This window comes from Taeniopygia guttata, chromosome W (genome assembly GCF_048771995.1).
Source record: "Taeniopygia guttata chromosome W, bTaeGut7.mat, whole genome shotgun sequence".
Taxonomy (NCBI): Eukaryota; Metazoa; Chordata; class Aves; order Passeriformes; family Estrildidae; genus Taeniopygia; species Taeniopygia guttata.
The window spans coordinates 9,466,576-9,488,678 of record NC_133064.1 but is presented as its reverse complement, the minus strand read 5'-3'; the positions used below and the strand labels follow the sequence as shown (position 1 = coordinate 9,488,678).

Genomic DNA, 22,103 nt, shown 5'->3' with positions numbered 1-22,103 from the left:
TTGTCAAAACTTTTGCCTTGTGGGTTCTTGGCTGCACAGTGGGCTAGGGCCAAAACCCAGCCAGCAGTAAGGGAATGTGCCTCTGGTAGCTTAAGGTGCTCATCTGGAAGGAGGGCTTGGTCCTGTTTATCAGCTCACTTTACAGTTTGAAATATTTATAATCCTGGCAGCTTTTCCTAAGTTTTATGTTATGAGAAGTATCCTGGTTCTGGCCAGGACAGGGATAATTTTTGCAGTAGCTGGGAGAGGGCATGGCTAAGACACCGAGGTTAATCTATACCACCTCATGTAATTGTCAGAGGTGGGGGAAAAGGGACTCTCACTTCAGAGGAAAAGGGGTTCCTGTTGAGAAAACATATCAGATATCAGGGGGAGCCATTTGGTATTTATTGTTATGGGCTTTCCATGTGAATCCTTTCTTTTCTTATACCTTTTGTTATTAATATTGTTGCTGTTACTGTTCATTTTCTTTTCTCATTGCTGTTTCAGGTAAATTATTCCTATATCAACCAATGATCTTGGCCTTTTGTGCCTACAACTGGGGGGGGGGGGGGGAGGGGAAGCAGTGCGTGCTTTTAGCAAGAGTACTAAATTGGAGAATACCTTTCCTAAACCAGGACAGCAGTCAGGCTCCTTTTGTCTTCTGGCTTGGACTTTTGCATTTCTGTTTGGGCAGTGGCTTTTAGAGTAGGACATCCACCCAGAAGGTGGAAGATGCAAGTTGAAGTGCCTTTGTACCGAATGTCCCAGTGCCAGCTGACTGAATAAGACATCCCACTTTAGTTTTTTTGAGGAAGATAAGACAATTATCTGAACTAAACGAGTGGTAAAGGTGGTTATGTACAGGATTTCAGGCTCTGAGTCAACCTTGTACAGATACCTGCTTGTAACCTTGAGTTCAGTGTTCTGGATATGTCTGCATTTTCTTCCTTGTCACTTCTCTTGGGCAGCTTACCAAGCATTGCTGAGAAGATATATATGTGGAATTCTGGGTTTAGACCTGGAGTTTTTTAGGGTGGGGTCCCCAGGTCAGCACTGGCTCCTGAGATGCACTTCACAAGCATCAGACTTGTAATGCTCATCCATGCAATGGTTATTGGGTCACTCCTGTTCTACCAGTATCCAGAAAATCAAAGGATGAACTATTTGTAATTAAGTTTCTTCTGGAGAGTGCAGGATCATTTTTACCTGGGTAAACTTCTGTGCTTATCTTTTTGGAGGACATTTCTGTTACATATAGGATAAGGAGGTAGTCTCAAACAGTTCCTGTTCTGTGCTATGTATTTATGGGGGAAATATGTGAGAAAATCTTTCTCTGTAAAAGGATGACTTAAAAATCCATGCTTATAAACACTTTATCATTGGCTGAGGTGTTTTGTTGGGATTCTTTTTTGGAGATTAAGTTTTTCTGGTGAAATTTTCTCATTAGTTTGCTGTAGTCAATTGCCTCTTTGATGAAGCTGTGATTTTAAAGACACCATTTCACATTGGAAGCAACTTTAATGTCCTATGATACAAGAATGTCACATCAGTCAGTGTTTAATTTGCAAATTGAAAATCTTGCTAATGTGGCTTTTTGTGTTAAACTACTGAACTGTAAGAATAATGAACTAGTGATACACACTTCCATGATCATTAATCTGATATTGCACTAGCTGTGTTTAAAGCTAACCATTCACAATAAAAAAGTAAATGGGCAATGTGTTACTTTATTAGATATGCTGCCTTGAATGTTTATTTTGGAGATTAGAGCAGAAGCATTAAAAAACCCTCTACAACACAGGCTGCAGTGCCCAGTGCGGAAGTGATTGTACAGTTAATGTGAGTTCCACAGCACATATGGCTTAGTGCACAGTATGGGTTACCCTACTTTGAATTTGCTGAGGAATATTTTTTCCCCTACTGATAGAAGAATGACAGCATTTTAGTCCTGGTGGCTGCAGCGAGTAAAATAGCCCTATGTGAAATATGAAATCTGGTGTCAACAGGCATGCTATCCTGAAAGACTGGACAAGCCCTTTGCATTTGCTGCATGTCATTGCTTGGATACTTCTAAGATCACTTGCCCAGCATCTGACTCCTTGATTTTTCCCTCTTATATTGGGACTGTTGAGCCTGAAATGCTGTACCACTTGCTGTTAATATGGGCAATAAACAGCCACTGTATTCAACCTTCGTATCCCTGCAGGCTTTCTATCTTGAAAAGATGATGTGACTTTGCTGAGCAACAGTAAACATTAGATAATTATGTAGATGTAATGTACTGGGGTGACTTTATGATGCTTGTATCCCCATTTATCTGTTTAGCCCAGAAATAAGTTTTGCACCTTTAAGATTGGTTCTGAGAGCGAAAGGGGGGGATAGAAGAAGCACGCAGTTTGTTATCAGAAACTGCACTTGCTCCCCCACATCCTGCTCCTGGACTGTGTTGTCTGCAGCACGGACAGATAGTGGGAGAGAGCTTTCCTTTGCTTTTAGTTAGTTTTTAGCTAGCTGAGGCAGAGAAGTTCCCTGGACTGTGGTTTTTCTTTTTCTTGGAACTGTTTACACCTGCTCTGGACTGAACACCCAGAAGAGCACTGGACCTGCTCTGGACTGAACACCCAGAAGAGTACTGGCAGCTTGCACCTGTGGCCCACTGGGCCAGGCCTGGGCTGTGGCATTTCCATCGCTGGAGGGACTGATAACAAACTGAGTGAGCTGAGCTAGAGCCCATGGAGGGGACTTTCTGAGTTTGTTATCTCTTCAGAGCGACAAGAGGTTTTATTGTTTAATATTGTTCATTTTCTGTGCTGGTGAATGCTTTGCCTGTTAAATAAGTAGGTTTTTTCCACTTTTCTCCAAGGAAATATTTTCCCGAACCAGTTGGGGGAGGGGCTGCTTGAATCTGTTTTCTAGAGGAACTCCTTTGGAGGTTTTCTCCCAAATTTGCCCTAAACCAGGACAATGTACTCCAGAGATTTGTTTTGAGATAAACACTTTGAAGCCACAAAATGTACTGGATCTGTAGTAAAGCTGACAGCATATTTGCTTTTAGCATAAGAGCCATCTTGCCAGCAGGAGAAAATACTACTTCCTATGAAACCCAAATGGACTGAAATGGTTTTGGTTGGCTGCTTTTGGGGGGTGTGGGTGTGGTTTGTTGTTTGTTATTTTTAAAGCACCTGAAACTGACTCTAACTAGTGTTCTTGTGTTAATTTGATCATTTGATTCTTCCTTTTTCTGTGATCACACATGGATACTTTGAATGATGTTCTATTGGGAAGAGGCCAACTGAAAACACTTGAGCAGCAAACAATCTACTCAAATGAGACTAGTTTTTGCATAACAATGAAGTGATATGTGGAATAAATAGACTCCACAACTTGGGGTAGTTATGAAGTGGTTACGTATTGTCAGCCCCCGACACAAATGAGATAGCTTTGCAAGACTTGTGTACTGAGCCTTAGTCTGACCCAAACCTTTATTCACAAAGGTGTTCTATATGCAATACATTACACAAATTTTCTATGCATATTAAACCCCTGGCCCCGCCTGTCCTCGCCTGTCATGCTAAATAGGTCCACACACTTCTGGGCACGCGTGGCTTGCCGTGGTGGTCCTGCGGGGGTCTCTGGTGGTCTCTTGAGGCTGAAGATCGTGGTCTTCCTTATGGTTGAACTTTTGAACTTTTCTCCTTTGTGTGTGCACTTTTGGTCTTTTGGTGCTTATCTGAGTACCGTCTGTCAGTCTCGGTAGGCTTAGGGACAGAGGAGCCTCTTTATCTGGGTTCTTTGTATCTTCTTCCTTTCTGGTATTGTTCTTTGTGCAAGAAGCTTCAGAAATTTGCATTTTCTTATGCCCTTTTGTACCTTGGCAGAGGTTTCTTAAGTAAAAGGTTAAAATTCAACACATAACTCTACAAGCTAGAATATAAATGCTTAATTCATTTTGTTAACTCTAGTGAACTCCAAAAATCTCTGTTTCAACAAGAGTAAAAGAGCATATTTTGAAACTTGTCTCATTTTGCAGGAGGCAGGAAATGCTGTTGGCATATTTTAAGGGCAAGATGTGTGTTACTGCTTGTCTAGTGTCCAGTACAATGAAGCTGTGATTTGCTTCTCAAACCTGCAAAGGTAACCCAGACCAGAAATGCAATAAGGGTTATCTGGCTACTAATGAGATGCAAAAATGATGGCTACTGTACAGCTTCCAGTATGCAAATATAAGTAAATTAGAGCTTTCTTGAAAGCCCAGTATACTCTGAAGGGTGATGATGGGTGACTTTCTTTTTTTTCTGTAACTAGACTATATAACAGCTGGCTTCTGTTGAGTCCTTTTTCCACTCTCAAAGAGTTAAACATAGGATGTTAATTATATGCTCTATAGATGTACATGTGCTGCTGAAGCTGTCATTTTAAAATCTACATTGTAAGCCAAATGATCAGTCTGGTCAAAAATTGTTGGTTTGGCTTTCTTTATCACTAAACAAGCATGTAGGTCGCTGTCCTGGATTTGGCCCAGATCAGTGGGGAGGGGGGGGAGGCCGTGGCCAAGACTAATGTTATTTGACACCACCTCTCATCATTGCCGGGTTGGAGGTAAATGGTGGGAGAAATCGTGGGGTGAAATGATCCAGTATTGTTTTGTTTTACATGTAAATAGCTTCCTTGTCTTAAACCTTTCATTATTAATATTGATGGTGTTACTGTTCCTTTTCATACCTCATTGCTGTTTTAAGTAAATTGTTCTTATTTCAACCTATGATCTTTTCCTTTTGTGATTTTGGGGGGGGGGGGGGGAGGGGAGGGGCCGCTAGCTGCATCAACATGGCCCATTCCTAAACCATGACAAAACTAGCACCTAATGTGGAGCACAAAGGGTTGAGATAACAGATCTGCCCAGAGCATGATGGAAACAAATTTGATCTAAGCATTTGTTGTATTAGGTATGCAGCCACTGATTACAGTGTTGCTTGGTCTGTTCATGTGCATGTGGTACCTAACCCTGTATATATTCCCATATGTGCTCCTTACAGTCTTGTTTTTCACAGCAGGGAGAGGGATCAGGATTGCTTTGTTGCTGTACTGTAAGATATCCCTTTATACATGATAACATCAAAGTCAATGAGGGTCATTTGGGATGTGTATTCAGTGTTGCTCTCCTACCCTTACCTTGGTTGCTAGCTTTGGGAGTCCATTAATAATAGTACCCAGTGCGGGGGGAGGGGGGGGGGAGGGGGCGTGGAAACCGGGCAGCATGATTTTCCCCAGCTTTTCACCCCCTTTTCCTCCTTCAGGCCTGTTACATTAGCTTTTGAGAATTTTGAATTCCCACTGGATGTTAAGGAAAGCATGTTATTGTTGCTAAGTTTGCCAGGTCTCCTCAGTGCAGTCCACACCATGAAAGAGACAAGAAAGAGAGTTCTAGGGAGGATAGTCAGAGATTTGCCACGTGGGTGGGATAGTAATGAGTGGCATGGAACGTGGCAGAAAATGGGCCAGTATTTGGAGGACTTCTCCAATGGTTTGGGTGTTCACCTCAGAACAGCCACAGGGTCCTGTTAGAGTGATAAAATATGCAAAAGAAAAATGCTGTGGGCAGTTCCAGAAAGGCACAAAATTATGGCATTTTCTGGGCTCTGCCTACTATTTATCAGACACTGCTCATTACTAGACAGCACCCTCAGGGGGAGGAGGAGAAAAGCAGAGCAACTGGCACTGTGGCCACTCAAACTGCAGCTGAACCAGAGGAACAGCCCATGTGGTAGTAGTCACCCCTATAAAGAAGAGAAAATCCAGGACCAAATCAAGTTACTTAGTGAAGGATGAAGAGGAAGTAGGGTCTTCACAACAAGAGTAAAAGGCATGGGCAGAGATAGTAATTTGATCCCTATCCCTAGGTGAGCTGTGAGATGTGTGAAAAGATTTCACCTGCCAGTAGGGTGAGCCCATGGTGACCTGACTGTTCCAATGCTGGGATATCATGACCCAAGATATGGAACTAGATGGTAGTGAAGCCATGCAGCTGGGATCCCTGTCCTGGGCTGTGGGCATTGACCAGGGGATTGGGAGAAAGACAGAAACTCAGCCTCTGGAGATTATTTTGTGGGGTCATGGGTTGGAGATACACACCTGACACAACACACAGAAAATCATGAGACAAACAGTGTGTTTTATTGTTCAGACTGTCTTTATAGGGGGGGTTTGAAACTCCCAGTTTAAAACAGCTGATTGGATGGAATCTCTCTCAGTCCAGATCTCTGGCCAGTGGTGTGTCTGCATCTAATCTTGAATAGGGTTGCCTGAGGTCTTTGCTTGGGTTTGAATCCAACCTATCACCGCCATATCTGGGGACATGTTTTCTTCTAGGTTTGTTGAGTTTAGAGGGCAGTTTCAGATCAGCTGCAATGTGACAGAGATGACTCCTGTCAAGCATGAGGGAAAGGTGTCTTTTCATGGATGATCTATCAGTGCAATAAGTGGAACACCATGGAACAAGGTATTCAGTACCTGAGAGAATTAGCTGCGCTGGAGGTACTCTATAAGGATTCAAGTAACAAGCAATCCCCTATAGATCCAGATGAAGCCTAGGGCACACAACCCATGTGGCAGAAGTTCCTGTGGAGCACACTATCGTTGTACACCAACTCATTGGCGGTGATGTCATGGAAAGAAGGAGAACAAAGAGTGGATAATTTGGTTGCTCAGCTGGTAATATGAGGAAAGTCTCTCTTCCTCCCTGTGGGCCTGGATCTCAGCCACAGGAAGACTGTCCAAGGACCTCCAGCAATTTAAAGAGGAAATGTCCTGTGCCCTGCTAGTAAAGGCCAAAGTCTCTGCTATTAAGGGCAAGCACACCCCTGCTCAAGAGAGGGAACACACCATGCAGTAGGTTGTCGCCCTGATTCTTAAGTTTTTCTAAAGCCTTCTGAGTTTACATTCTATTAGAAAACTTTCCCACACAGTTTCTGTAAATAACATATTGTTTCACATTCCTTCATAGGAGTAAAGAAACTTAATATACTAGTAGTTTGTCCAATGTCTTTGGAGAGGTGGCCCATTCACTCTCCAATCCACTGTCACCTTTGGAAAAGTATAAAAGTTAGAGTCAGAAAATAAACTTCCTCTTTTACCTTGCAAAGTAGCAAATAGCTCGCATTATACTTTCTCATATCCTATAGCAACAGTAGGTAACCTGTGCTTTTACCTGCATGACCATGGAGAGGACATGAAAAAGTTGGATGGAAAACCCACCTCTGCCCTAGGAGCCATAGGTATCTGAGTTGAGAGGAAGGACAACCACCATGGGAAATTCTTCAAGGATAAATGCTGCTCCAGTTTCCAGTGGGCAAGTCCTCACACAGAATGGAAGGTGTTGATGTTACTTAAAATCCTCTTGAAGGGACCTGCAGTTCATCATATTTACACCAACTGAGCAATGAGTGCCATGACCAGAACTAGAGGGGCCAGCCAGGTGTAGAAAAGAGACAGTTAGATCTATTGGACTGTGTGGATCTGATGGCCTGGCACATCAGACCAACAGAAGTATAAGGCTTTAGTTTATACCAGTGCACAATGTACCCTGATGCCATCAAGATATAGTGGGGCAAAACCCATCTCTATTTCTGGAGTGGCAGGGGGATTCCAACAGCTGACTGTACTGGAAGCTGAACTGAGTCTGGCTAGGAACAGATGGCAAAAACACCTCATTGTGACTGGCCCAGAGGCCCTGTGTATCCTTGGCATAGATTACCTCAGGACAGGGTATTTCAAGAGCCCAAAAGGGCATTGTTGGGCTTTTGGGATAGTTGCTGTGGAGACACAGAATATTAGGCGGCTGAATACCTTTCCTGGTTTCTCAGAGGACCCTTCTGCTGTGGGACTGCTGAGGGCCTCTTATCAACAGGTATTGATCACTACCACAACTGTGCACTGTTGACAATACTACACCAGCTGGGATTGTGACCCCCATCCATGAGATGATTCGTGAACTGGATAGCCAGGGAGTGGTCAGCAAGACCCACTCACCATTTAATAGCCCCATATTGTCCAGTGTGTAAGTTCAAGGGAGAGTGGAGGCTGACAGTGTATTATCATGGCCTGAATGAAGTCACACCACCACTGAGTGCTTCTGTGCCAGCCATGCTGGAACTTCAGTACGAACTGGAGTCCAAGGCAGCAAAGTGGTGCTGCCATCAATATTGACAATGTGTTTTTCTGCATTCCTTTAGCAGCAGAGTGCAGGCCAAAGTTTGCCTTCACCTGGAAGGACATCCAGTATACCTTGAACTGCCTGCCCTAGGGATGGGAACACAGCCCCATGATTTGCTGTGGACTGATCCAGGCTGCACTGGAAAAGGGTGACACTCCAGAACACTTGCAATACACTGATGACATCATAATATAGGGCAACACAGCAGAGGAAGTTTTTGAGAAAGGGGAGAAGATAATAGAGATCTTCCTGAAGGCTGGTTTTGCCATAAAACCAGGTCAAGGGACCTGCTCAGGAGATCTAGATTTTAGGAGTAAAGTGGCAAGATAGCTGTTCTCAGATTCCAATGGACATGGTCAATAAAATAGCAGCTATGCCCGCCCCAACCAGCAAGAAGGAAACTCAGGCTTTCCTAGGCATTGTGGGATTTTGGAGGATGCATATGCCAGATTACAGTCATATTAATTGCGAACCTTCTCTATCACATCACCTGAAAAAAGAATGATTTCAAGTGGGGTCCTGAACAAGAACAAGGTTTTGAATAAAGTAAACAGGAGATAGTTCATGCCAAAGCCCTTGGGCCAGTCAGGACAGGACATAATATGAAAAATGTGCTCTATACTGCAGCCAGGGAGAATGGTTCTTTCTGAATTCTCTGGCAAAAGTATCTGTCATGGTTTGACATGGGAAAAAGAATCTTCTCGGCAGGAAGAGGTCAATGCAGTAAGGGGTCAGGTTTGGTTACTGACACTTGGAGTGACCAATTGGGGGTGGACACGCCTCTGAGAACACAGAGGGGTTAAAAGCAGAATTCCCAAGAGAACTCGCTCTCTTTGGTTCTGGTCAGCGTGCAGTGCAGACTCTCCCCTGCGTGGCCCGTGGCTGGGTGGGGGAGGGGAAGGCCCACGGCCTGGCTGAGGTAAGGCCCAAGGGTGGAGTGGGACTGCAATCAGGCTGGCCCCCTGCAGATGGAAGGGTGGAGAAATCTGGGATGTCTCCATTCCCCCTAACCTCCCCCCCCCCCCCCCCAGCAGTGTCTCTCTCTCTCTCTCTCTCTCTCTCTCTCTCTCTCTCTCTCTCAAGAGCAGTCTGTGGGAGCCAGCAATCCAGGGGCAGGGAGGCAGCCAGTGAGTCGGGACATTTAACCCTTCCTTGAGAAATTAAAGCTTTGTGAAATTTTACTCCTCCTCGGCTTGAAAGAGAGGAAGAGAGACAGCCTGGAACCTGGGATGTCAGAAGGAGAAATTCTAGGTGGGAGGAGATGATGGAGTGGCTTTTGGCTGGACTTTTTCTTGTTGGCCATAGACTGAACTGATTTTTCTCCTCCAAGAGAGACTGTATTTTAGGAGGATGCCGGTGAGCCAAGAGACCTGCTTCAGCATCTGGGAAAAGACAGATGTGGAGCAAACAGAGAAAAGTTAGGGAGGTTTGTGGTGGTGCCCCCTGTCTTCAGAGAAGAAGAAAAGAAGATCTCTGTTCTTGGACCCTCGGCCCCAGGGGGAAATGGGGGGGACTGTGGTCCCAAAAAAGAAAAACTGAACTGCTGTTTTTTCCCTTCTTGGCAGAGCATCCTTGAAAGAAAAAATCCTAAGAGCAGTCTGTCCATCCATGCATTGGTGGTGAGAGCACTGTGCATGGAGAGGAGAGTGTTACACTGGCACATTTTCTCCGGGCGGTGCCATGTGTGACATGGAAACACAGGATGTGGCAGCTGTGTTTCTTGGGGGGTCTGTGGCACAGGAGAGACTCTGCTCTCCCTCGATGGACTGAGTATTGATTGTTTGGAGGGTGGGAACCTGATTGGGGTCCAGGTTGTGTCTCGCTGTGGTTTGTTGTAGTTGGGTGGTGGGAGGAGGAATGTTTTGAAAGGTTTTAATTTTGAATTTTGTGTGTGTTTTTTCTTCTTTTTTTTTCCTTGAATAGTAGTATAGTAGTAGTAGCTTAATAAAGTTTTTTCCCTTGTTATTAAGGTTGGGCCTGCTCTGCTCTGTTTCCTGATCGCATTTCACAGCATTCAATTGAGGGGCTGCACTTTCATGGGGGCGCTGGCATTGTGCCAGTGTCAAACCATGACAGCATCTGAGGAGACTCAAGGACAGCCCCTGGGGTTCTGTATTTGGGGATACAAATGATCCGAGGCCTTTTACACCCCAACTGAAAATGAGATACTGGCATGCTATGAAGATATTCAAGCTGCTTCAGAAATGGTTGGTTTTGAAACACCGCTCCTCCTGGTACCCCGACTGCCAGTGCTGGGCTGGATGTTCAAAGGGAAAGTCCCTTCCACACAACATTCCACTGATACTGTGTGCAGTGAGTTGATTGTTCTGATCACACAGCAAGCTCCAATAGAGAACTCCAGTTGTTCAGGGATCTTGGAAGTCATCTGGAACTAGCCCAACTCTGAAAATTTCAGACTATCATCAGAAGAGGAGGAGGATAAGGTGACACATATTGAGGTGGCCCCGCCATATAATCAGCTATTTGAAAATGAAAAGCAACATGCTCTTTTTGCTGATGGTTTCTGCTCTATCATAGGGATGCATTAAAAATGGAAAGCTGCTGTATGGAGGCCACGTGGTGCATCACACAAGCTCTTGAGGGACAAGGTGGATCAAGTCCGGTTTCAGAGCTGAAAGACATCCAGCTGACCTTAGGTATCGCTGAATGTGAAAAGAGGCCAGCATTCTACCTCTACATTGACTCATGGATAGTAGCAAATGCTCTGTGGGGGTGGCTGGACTGATGGAAAAAGACAAATTGGCAGAACAGAAGGAAACTCATCTGGTCTGCTGAATTGTGGCAAGACCACTGCCTGGGTAGAGAAGCTGACTGTAAAAGTCCCACATGTAGATGCCCACATATCCAGGAGTCAGGCTACTGAAGAAGATGGCAACAATGGTCAGGTGGATCAAGCTGTCAGGATTGAATTGGATCTGGACTGGTGTCTTGGTTTGAAAAGACAGATGTCTGCTGAGGAAGGCAGGAGCCTCCCCTGAAATGGAAAATGTAAACCCCCACACTACCAATTATTATAATTTTGAAATTAAGGGGCTCTCAGGCAAAGATATGAGAGAAGGAATAACAGTTCTTTTATTAGGGAAGAAAATAAAAATAAAAATGCAGTAATACAAAACAACATTGACAGAGTCAGAATATGACCTGACACCCTGTTGGTCAGGGTGTTGGTAGCAGTCCGATTAAATGGTGGCTGCAGTCCTCCTGGAGTGACAGATGTAGTTCTGTTGAAGCAGTGATCCTGTAGAGGGGTGTAGTTTTCCTCTGGAGATTCAGTGGTGGTGTAGATGGGCCTGGTCTTCCTCTGGGAATCCAGTGGAAAAGGCTGCTTGTGATGTTCCAATTCTCAGATTATATCCAGGTAGGAATACTTGGTTCCTCTCCTGGGTGGAGCATCTCACAATGGTATGATGTCATTTCATCAGTCATGCAGTGACACTCAATGGCCTATTTATACAAGATATCTCCCTGGAGGGAGGATGGGTGGTGGAAGAGATAAAGAAAACTGCCCCACTTGGTTTTAACAGTGTCATGGTTTGACGCTGGCACAATGCCAGCGCCCCATGAAAATACAACTTACCAATCAAATGCTGTGAAATGTGATCAAGAACAGAGCAAAGCAGGCCAAACTTAATAACAAAAGAAAAAACTTTATTACACTACTACTACTACTACTATAAAAGGAAAAGAAAGGAAAGAAAAAAAAAAAACACACAAAATTCGAAATGAAAACCTTCCAAAACATTTCTCCTCCCTCCACCCAACTCCACCAAACCCCAGCGAGACCCATTTGGATCCTTAATCAAGTTTTCACCCTTCAATATAATCAATACTGAGTCCATCGGGGAAGAGAGGAGTCCCCCTTGCAACCATAGACCCCCAGGAAACACAACTGCCACCTTTTGTGTTTCCAATGTCACATGGCATCGCCCAGACACACCGGGCCAGTGTGACACTCTCCTCTCCATGTCACAGTGCTCTCACCACCGGGCATGGACAGAGACTGCTTATAGGGCCCCTTTAAGGATGCTTTGCCAAGGACCACCAGGAACAACAGTCCAGTATCACAATTTGGGACTAGAGTCCCCCCCATTTTCCCCTGGGGCCGAGGGTCCAAAAGACAGAGATCGCCTTCTCTTCTTCCTGAAGATGGAGGGCATCCTCACACCCTCCTCAGCTCTCTCTCTGTCCACTCCAAAACTGGTAGTTGCTGCAGAAGGTCTCTTGGTTCACCAATGCATCCCCCTAAAATGCAGTCCCTCTTGAAAGAAAGAGTGGTTCAGTCTATGGTAAACAAGAAGAGTCCAGCCAAAAAGCCACTCCATCATCTCCCCCCAACCTTCTTCTCTGAACATCTGAGGTTTCAAGCTGTCTCTCTTTTCTTCAAATTCAGGAGGAGTAATATTTCATAAAGCCTTCATTTCTCAGGAAGGGTTAAAAGTCCCAACTCCCAAGGATGGCTCGCTGCCCAGGCTCCAGCTCCCACAGCCCGGCTGGGCACCTTGCGGCCCCCCCGCTCTTCTCCTTCCCTGCGGCGAACTGCCGATAAAACCACCGCAGTCTCTTTTTCTCTCTTGGGAGAGACAGAGACTCTGGGGGGGGGAACGGAGACATCCCAGATTTCTCCACCCTTCCATCTGCAGGAGCTGACCCAGCCGGTTCTGATCCTTTACCTCCTGGCCTACCTGTGCAGGCCGCATGGCTCCCCTCCCCCACCCAGCCCGGGCTGGGCAGGGGAGGTCCGTATCATGCGATGACCGGAACCAAAGAAGGACGAGTCCTCCTGGGAATTCCGCTTTTAACCCCTCTGTGTTCTCAGAGGCGTGTCCACCTTCAATTGGTCACCCCAAGTGTCAGTATCTAAACCTGACCCCTGACTGGTGAACCTCTTCCTTCTAAAAAAAAAATTCTCTTCCCGTGGCCCAATTAACAGAAGATAACTGCCCCACCTTTAACACATGGCAATAGAATACAAAACCCCAGCCACATCTTGCATTTGCAATTTAATACAGGCTCCTACAACCTATGGAATGTACAATTGGGGACAGTAAATAATGAGTCTCTATGTATGCCAGAATGCCCCCTTCCTTTGATGAGATGTATCTTGGTTTAAAAGACAAATGTCTGCCAAGGGAGACAAGAACCTTCCTGGAATCGAAAGAAGACCCCTCCCTACAAATTTTTATACCTTTGAAAAATCAGGGCTTCCTAGCAAAAATGTAAGAAAAGGAATAATAGTTCTTTACTAATATATATATCAGAACAGAACAAACAACAAAACAATAACAAAAGTTTCCCACCCGCTAAGCACTATTTTTCCTTCTCTGTGTGGTTATGACCACAGCTGGCAGGGCATGCTGGCAGCTCTGGCAAGGCAAAGGATGCAGTAGCTCACTCACAGCCAGCAGCAGGGGGCGCTCTGATGCAACATCAGAATTTCTCCAGGGGGTAATGGTAGCCCAGATGAAAAAAAGGAAGGGGGTGATTCCACTGAGCACTCACATGAGCAGTGACCAGTCTTGGCATTGCCAACAGCAGCAGACACAATTTGGGGAAAGTAGGCAGGGCTTGATTGTGTTGCTGAGTTAGTGTGCAGAAAAAGATCCGGCAGAGACTGCCCTGACTCCAGGCGGCACCCCACACAACGTCTCTGGATTCCTGAACAGAAGGGAAGAAGGACCCACCTCCCAACCAAGTCTCAGGTCCGCCCCACCACCTCTCACGGCATTTCTCCATAATTCCAAAAAAAAAAAAAAAAACAACACGCAAAACAGTTGGGAGAGCCCATGCCCCAGCTAAAACTCCCCAGCCCCAAAATGACTCCATTGGAATGCCAGAGCCATTGGCCACTTCCCCTTGGGTCTTAATTGCTGACTATTCACCCAAAAAAGCCACTGTCTCCCTCTTCCAGCATCTCCCTGATAACAATGGGAAGAAATTCACTGAAAAACCTGAACTCACCACAAGATGAGATACATTATATAGATTAAATGCACAAGTAATCTTTTTTGAGAATTCCATGCAATTCAACATTCCACCTGAGACATCATGGAAAGCTCAGTTTTATTTAAAGTTGATGTCACACACATGGCTACAGCACGCTCATCTGCATACCATAGAGCAGGTATATGCAAGTTGACCAGATTTAAGGGATGAATCTTTACATAATCTGGATAAAGAACTCTACATTGATGGCAGTAGCTTTGTGCAAAATAGAGTAAGAAGGGCAGGATATGCAATAGTAACATTAGGGGAGGAAATAGAAGTGAAACCTTTGCCTCTGAATACCTTGGCCCAAAAGGCCAAGATTATTGCACTCACTACAGCCCTCGAGAATGGTAAAGCAGAGGATCAATATATTTACTGTTTCAAAATATGCCTTTGGGGTAGTACATGCTTATGGGGCTATATGGAAAAAAAATAAAGACTATTGAATTCTTAGGGAAGTGGTAAAAAATACAGGCAGGAAATTTTGAAGCTTCTGTAGGCAGTACTGGAACATAAAGAAGTGGCTATAATGCACATCAAAAAGGACAGAGCAAAGTGATTTAGGGAAATAGAAAAGCAGACAGTGGCAAAACATGCAGTGAATCAAAACCAAATAACTGGAGCTTTAATACCTGAAAAAAGAACAGAGATGAAACCCCCTGAATATTCAGAAAAGGAAGTAATCCCCATGTGGTTTAGAGAAAACAAACAGAGCAATTAGTTAATTAACATTTCAATATCAGTACTTAACTAGAAGTAGCCACTGCCCCAGTGTTGCCATGGGAACCAGGAAGGCCCTGTCCACCCAGCGACCCCAGGGGGATTGGGAACTTTGTTCATTACACACATAACATTACCTATAGTTATAGTGGTATTCTATATAAATACTAATTTGCTTAAGCCTGGAAATAATAATGGCAAACGCTGTAAGGAAAGTAAAAGTATTACGTGAAGTACAAAGGGATAGCACATCCTTAGGTGTCGGAATCTGTGGGTATTGGTGATTCCGAGATTGTAGAAAATCTCTGTCTTTCTGCCCCATTGCCAAAGAAGAAGCCATAATTCTTCTGTGCTGTTTTCAAGGTTGTTTATTCTTGCTTATCTATAACATGTTCTTCTGCCCTGCCGCAGGTCTGTCCTGCAGGGCAGTGTGCGGGGCTCTGCCCCTCAGTGGGATGGTACAAACATTATATACCAGAAACTACGTGTACTATATTTACAATAATGTGCCAATATCTATCATCTACGTTGAACAGCGTGTTCCCAGCCTAAACCAATAGAAAAATGCCAACACTACAGTGAAACATGGAGGGCATGAAGAAGGAGGAAAAGGACAAGACACACCCAATTCCTCCATCTTGTCCCCTCTGAACCCCTAATCTAGAAATCTAAAATTTTACTTTTGCACCCGTGTCACACTTAATTATTACTCTTATCAAACACTCAAAGCTTGTAATTCATCCTGTAAGATTGAAAACTCCTCTCCATGGACAGAGATCACAGACAGTGTCTCTCGGGGCTCTGTCCAGGGGGGTTCCTGACCCCCTGCCAGGGTCCCAGACCTGCCAGGGCAGCCAGAGGGAAGCCCTGGATTCCCACACTTAGGTATTGCTGAAGTATGGGAGTGGCTTACATTTTTGTTACCAGACTTGGGGAATTGGTTTAGGAGAATAGGACTAATTGCCATAATGGTGCTAACTGCTGATGAAGTCAAAGAGGAATTTTACTTAAACTTTTTGCTAACGTTTAGTCATTAGCATAGTAAAATACCTGCCCATAGCCTGTAATTGCCCTTTACATAAACCCCTTCACATGTTATCATATAACATGCTTGGTTAAACACTTGTGTACTGTATCTTTAAATGGAGATCAAGGACAATACAGCCAATGACTATAGCTTTAGATTGTGGGTATAGGGGAAATGTTAATCTTTCATTGTTTGTAGTGTATAAAAGTAAGTTGCTGGCATACTGAGGGTGACTTTGTGGATTCACCACCTAGCACCCATCTCTGCACAGACATGAAATAAGTAACTGTGTGGATTAGCTTCTTGCATATGGGGTAGAACCCATATTTAGGATAACAACTTGAACTTTGTAACACATTGAAAAATAATGTTGGACTAATTATGGCTTTCTGAAAGCATCCTTTGAGACAAATTCAGGAGTCTAAATGCTGACTTCTGGAGTGTGGGTAGTTGGTTTGGTATCTTCTCTGTACAAACAGATATAGGCTTCAAGGGTATGAACTGGCAGACTAAAATGGCACATGTGGTACCTGAAATAAATTTGGATTTTATCCTAAAAGAGTCTATGTAGACTATTTTATGATTGTAATGACCTAATAGTTCAGTTTGGACATTAAAATTACAAACTAAATACTACCATGTAGAAAACCTTCCAAACAATGTGCTTACATTTTAGGGAAATTCTAAATGTGTTTAATGAAGTTAAGGAGGGTTTCTTGAGTTACATGACCAAGGGGTCAACAGGGCCAGTTCTGAGGAAAGAAACCAAGTGACCATCCAGCTTGGGATACCCTGGCATCATGTGCTCACTTACTTCATTGTGCTACTCTGTGCAAGTGAGCTAGGTTTTATACTGCTGTCTCTGCAAATATGTAGTCTGACTTATATAAAACATTTCTGAGATGGGAGTGTCCTGACTCCCCAGACATACTGTGCTTTTGCATGTGCAGTTCATGATCAAGATCCTATAGGAGACCTGCTGCTCTCCTTTGTAGATGCTGCTTAGTAGTTGTAGAAATGCTGGTTATTACGGTGGGATTGCAAGCATTTCTGTCATAGTATACAACTTGAATCAAGTAGCTGCAGCTGGTTTCCTGGGATACTGGAGCAGAAGCCATGAATAGTTTAGATGTTGTTCTCCTTTTGCTCTTGGACTCACAGACTAGCTTGTCAATGTTGTCTAATTAACTTACATTGCAGGTTTGTTTAAAGTGTACAATATTTGGAATGGATTAGCAAAATCAATATGATGTAACTTATTTTGTAGCACATGAAGTTGAAAACAGGTAATGCGGTCAAAGGCAGACATCATGTGCTCTGGTTTTTATGGTAGATGCAGGACACCTGAATAACTTCAGACTTAACTGTATGAAGTTCAACAAAGGCAAGTACAACAAAGTCCTGCACCTGGAGAAGAATAACCCCGTGCATCAGCACAGGCTGGGGGCCAACCTGCTGAAAAGCAGTCCTGCAGAGAAGGATCTGGGCATCCTGGCGGACGACAGGCTGTCCATGAGCCAGCAGTGTGTCCCTGTGGCCAAGAAGGCCAATGGGATTCTGGGGTGCATTGAAAGAGCATTGCCCGCAGGTCAAGGGAGGTACTCCTGTGTTCGGCTGCAGTGTCAACTGCAGTGCCAGTTGCAGATTGAGCTCTGGGTGGTGGGAGCCCCAGGCAAGAGGCTGTGAACTGTCAACCCTTTGCATAACAAAGGACACACCAGGACCTGTGGCCCAGCCAAGTGACTTGACACTCAGGGACAGAGCAGGAGCCGATGACCCCAGACTATCACGAACTTAGACTTTGAGGGTACAAAAGCCTTGGCTGGGGGTCCATCCTCAAAGGCACCAGCTTGGGCTGTTTCTGTGTTACTGCACGGTGAATAAATTGCTTTATGGAACAAGACATCTGAGACTCTGCTATGGGAAACCTGGGGTGGAGCCGGTAAGGAAACCCGGTCTGACTGTGTATGAGTGGGGTGTGTAGGGAGTCAGGTGGGATACCTGTCAGCTCACTGGAGCCACCCGCTGTGAAGGGGCTTTGGTCCCAGCAGTTAAAGGCTCTGGCATTGGGAGTGACTGCCAAAGTGTCTCATGAATGGTCAGACTGGGAAATTTCCTTAACAATCTTGCCCCTCTACTCAGCCCTGGTGAGGCACATCTGGAGTGCTGTGTCCAGTCCTGGGCTCCTCAATACAAGAGAGACATGGAGCTCCTGGAGCTGATCCAGTGGAGGCTACAGAGATGATGAGGGGACTGGAGCATCTCTCTTATGAGGAAAGGCTAAGGGAGTTGGGCCTGTTCAGCCTTGAGGAGAGATGACTGAGAGGGGACCTCATCAATGTCTGTCAGTATCTTCAAGGAGGGGTCAGAGGATAAACCAGTCTCTGCTCTGTGGTGCCAAGCAATGGGGCAAGAGGCAACAGGCAGAAACTGATGCACAGGAAGTTCCACCTGAATATGAAGAAGAACCTCTTTACTTGCTGGGTGACCAAGCACTGGAACAGGCTGCTCAAAGAGGTTGTGGAGTCTGCCTCACTGGAGATATTCAAGAACTGTCTGGACACAATCCTGTGCCATGTGCTATGGGATGACTGCTTGGGCAGGGAGGTTGGACCAGATGACCCACTGTGGTCTATTCTGACCTTACCCATTCTGTGATTCTGTGACATCTATTTGTATAACTCCTGAGTATCCTGTTAGGAAGGTTAAGGATTCCTCACAATGCTGTATACTAGTGTCAATATCATCAGTCTTAAAATGAGACACAGGATAATTTGTCAGGTACTCTGATTTTGTTTGATACCCAGATGAGTTGCATGCTGTTTTTTGATACTGACGCTGAAATGGAATAACCTCTGACCTGAGCACTTCAAATGTTGTGAATATTAAATGGCCTCTTGAAAAAAAGTGATTATTTTATTTTTGTTTAGAACTTATCTTTTAACATAGTGAATACAGAACAGTAACCTTCAGAACAAAACTTGCATACTTTCAGTAACAGGAATTCTCTTGATGTTTGTAGTGGTGATTGGGGGGGTGGATGGGACAAGTTTTCTAAACTTCAAAGCAGAGCATGCTAATTTGGAATGGTGTTGAGTATCTTGAATTGCAGACTGATTGAGACAAATACTCCTAAAACCTAATTTGGTTTGAATGCATATATCTAATGTTCATGATGATGATAATAAACTAGAAGTTAATATACTTTAGAGTCCTTCAGTAGTGGTGTGGCCAAGAGATGAGAAGACCAAGCATCAAGAAATCTGTAGGGTACCCCGTGGAGTCCCTCAGTCGAGGTTTAGGTTCGTGCCTGGTGTGCAAGAGACAATGAGCACAGAGTTGTGTCAGTGTTTATTAAGAAATGACACAGAATTGGTCAGAAGGCTAAGTGGCATAAGTGCCATGACTTAACTAAAACCGCTTATTTTATACACTGGTCCAATAGAGGTGGATCTGATTGGTCATTTAATCAATACATTTCACCTGATTGGCTAATTAACAAGACACCCATTTGTAAACAATCTTATGAGAATAACAGGAAAACAGATATCAGAAAAACACCACCTGCAGGTTGTTTTTAATACTTGGCTATCATTGTTTATCTCCAGCTCCCTAAAGTCTCCCAGGCCAATTCTGGGAAAACTTATCTAGCTTTCTTTCCCTCTGACCAGGCTGTCACATCCACAGAGTTGAAATTCACCTTCTAACCTTTAATGTGGTTCTATGCAGAAAGGAGTACTAGGTGATAGTTTGCAAAGCTAGCATACCTCTTTGGAGAGTTTGCAGGCATTTATACAAGATAAAACAAAGAAGTTGCATAGAACTTCTTCATTGGTCAGCTTAGCCAACTCATTTCTGTGCATGCTCCGATTAGTGACCAGTTCAATATATGAGGTTGGTGTGACATTAGCATAAAAGGTCCCTTCCTGGGGTGTGATGTTTTTACCATGCTAATTAGTATTAGGTTACCTTTTGTGCAACCTTATCCCTTCCTGTCGCAATAATAAGCAGATGGGACTCCGTTTCTTCATCTAGAAAAGCCAAATCTTTATTGCATAGCTGTCCTAGTTTAGGGCAAATTTGGGAGAAAAACCTCTGGAAGGAGCCCCCAGAAAACAAACCCCCACGGCCCCTCCCCACCCACCTGGCTCGGGAAGAATTTTCTCAGAGAGAAGTGGAAAAGAACCTGTTTATTTAACAAACAAAACACTCCCCAGCACAAAAAAAAAAAAAAAAAAAATTAACAACACCAGATGACAACAAAACTCCTTCACCACTCTGAAGAGATGACAAATCCAGAAAGTCTTTCCTGGGAGTGGTCGCCCGGGTCTGGGTGCTGGGGATTGCTCTCCGGCACTGGGGATGGCTGCTGCAGATCACAAAGCGCAGGCTCTCGGTGTTTCCCAGGTCCCAGTCCGGAGCAAGTTGGAGTGCTATTCAGTAAAGGGAAAGGAAAAAAAAACAGTCCAGGGAAAGAATTGGACTGCTTAGCTAAACTAACTAACAAGCAAAAGCAAAGGCAAAAGCAGAAGCGAGCAAGCAAAGCAAGCGAGTGAAAGCCAGCAAGCAAAGCAAAGCAAAAGCAAGCCAGCCAGCACTAGCCTCTTCTAGACAACAGACTATGGGGGGAGGTGAACCGGCTGATAACAAGACAAAACAAACCTTCACTTTCAGAGTCAGTTCTGAAAGCACAGAACATAATATCAAACATAAACAGAACACACGATTGGGGATACCAGCATCATAACATCACCCCATGACAATAGCTTATATTTTTATAGGATTATCAGAAGGCACCGTGTTAGATACAATTGGTTAACAATACACTGACACTCTGTTTATTGGTCGGTAAATGGCATTTTGCATATCCATCAAATGTCTCTATTGTTAGATTGTTTACATATTATCTTCACTGATTCCCATGGGATAGATTTATTGTTTTTGCAGGTGCAAATGGTTCTCCTACCAGAATGGATTGTTGTGTTAACTGACTTTCATTTCTTTGATTTTTTTCACATGGGAACTTACAAACTAGCTGCTCGCTTAGCCAGAGTAGCAGGGCCTAAACCATATTCTCACATGGCCTTTCCCTTGCAAAGTATCACCCATATGCAACACCTTTCTTCCCCGTCCCCCTGGTCCAGAGGTGATTCATCTTTGTTGACATTAGCATATTCTTGTCATTCTGCTGTTATTATAGAATATCCTGAATTGGAAGGATCATCAAAGTTCAACTCCTGGCCCTGCACGGGACAACTCCAAGAATCCCACCCTGTGCCTGAGAGTATTGTCCAAACCCTTCTTGAGCTCTGTCAGGCTTGGAGTTGTGACCACTTCCTGGGGAGCCTGTTCCAGTGCCCAACCACCCTCTGGGTGAAGAACCTTTTCCTAATATCCAACCTAAACCTCCCAGCACAGCTTCATGCTATTCTCTAGGATCCTGTCACTGGTCACCAGAGATAAGAGATCAGTGCCTGCCCCTCCGCTTCCCCTCGTGAGGAAGTTGTAGACTGTGATGAGGTATCTCCTCAGTCTCCTCTTCTCCAGGCTAAACAAGCCAAGTGACCTCAGCTATTCCTCATGTGCCTTTCCCTCTAGACCCTTCACCATCTTCGTAGCCCTCCTTTGGATGTTCTCTAATAGCCTTATATCTTTCTTATTGGGGTGGCCAAAAGTACACTCAGGACTCAAGGTGAGGCTTCCCCAGTGCAGAGTAGAGTGGAACAATCACCCCTCTTGACTGGCTGGCGTTGCTTCACCTGATGGCCCCCAGGACACAGTTGGCCCTCCTGGCTGCCAGGGCACTGCTGACTTGTAAAGACGTTGGAGTGCTCCAGGATGGTTTGGGTGGATACAGACAAGAGATCTCTGCTGAAGGCTCTTGGAGGATAAGGTTTACTGGGATGGAGAGAGGCCCTGCCTCGAGCTGCTAGACACAGCACCTGGCCGGGCCTGAGGTGATGGGGGAGGGGTGAGACAAAGGGGAGAGCAGGGACTCCAGGAGGGGGAATCCAGGAGGAGGGAGGAAGTTCCAAGAGGGGAGGGGAAGATCCAAGAGAGCGTCCGGCCCCTCGGAGGCCCCTTATCAAGGGGGGCTTCAAGGTGGGCTGGAACAAGACTTAGGCCAGTGGGGTTACAGGCACTTGATGTTTCAGG

The 22,103-nt window shown here is 44.8% G+C and overlaps 1 protein-coding gene and 1 long non-coding RNA gene across 2 annotated transcripts in view; one reads left to right on the top strand and one right to left on the bottom strand.

The window, feature by feature from the left end:
* LOC116806979 (ubiquitin-conjugating enzyme E2 R2) overlaps window positions 1–22,103 on the top strand; it is a 165,184-nt gene that overhangs the window by 38,947 nt on the left and 104,134 nt on the right. The window lies entirely within an intron of this gene.
* Window positions 11,843–15,671, bottom strand: LOC140682129 (uncharacterized). The gene is made up of 2 exons (XR_012053386.1): window positions 12,898–15,671; window positions 11,843–12,473 (listed from the first exon to the last, which is right to left on the bottom strand). It is a non-coding gene; the product is annotated as an uncharacterized lncRNA (long non-coding RNA).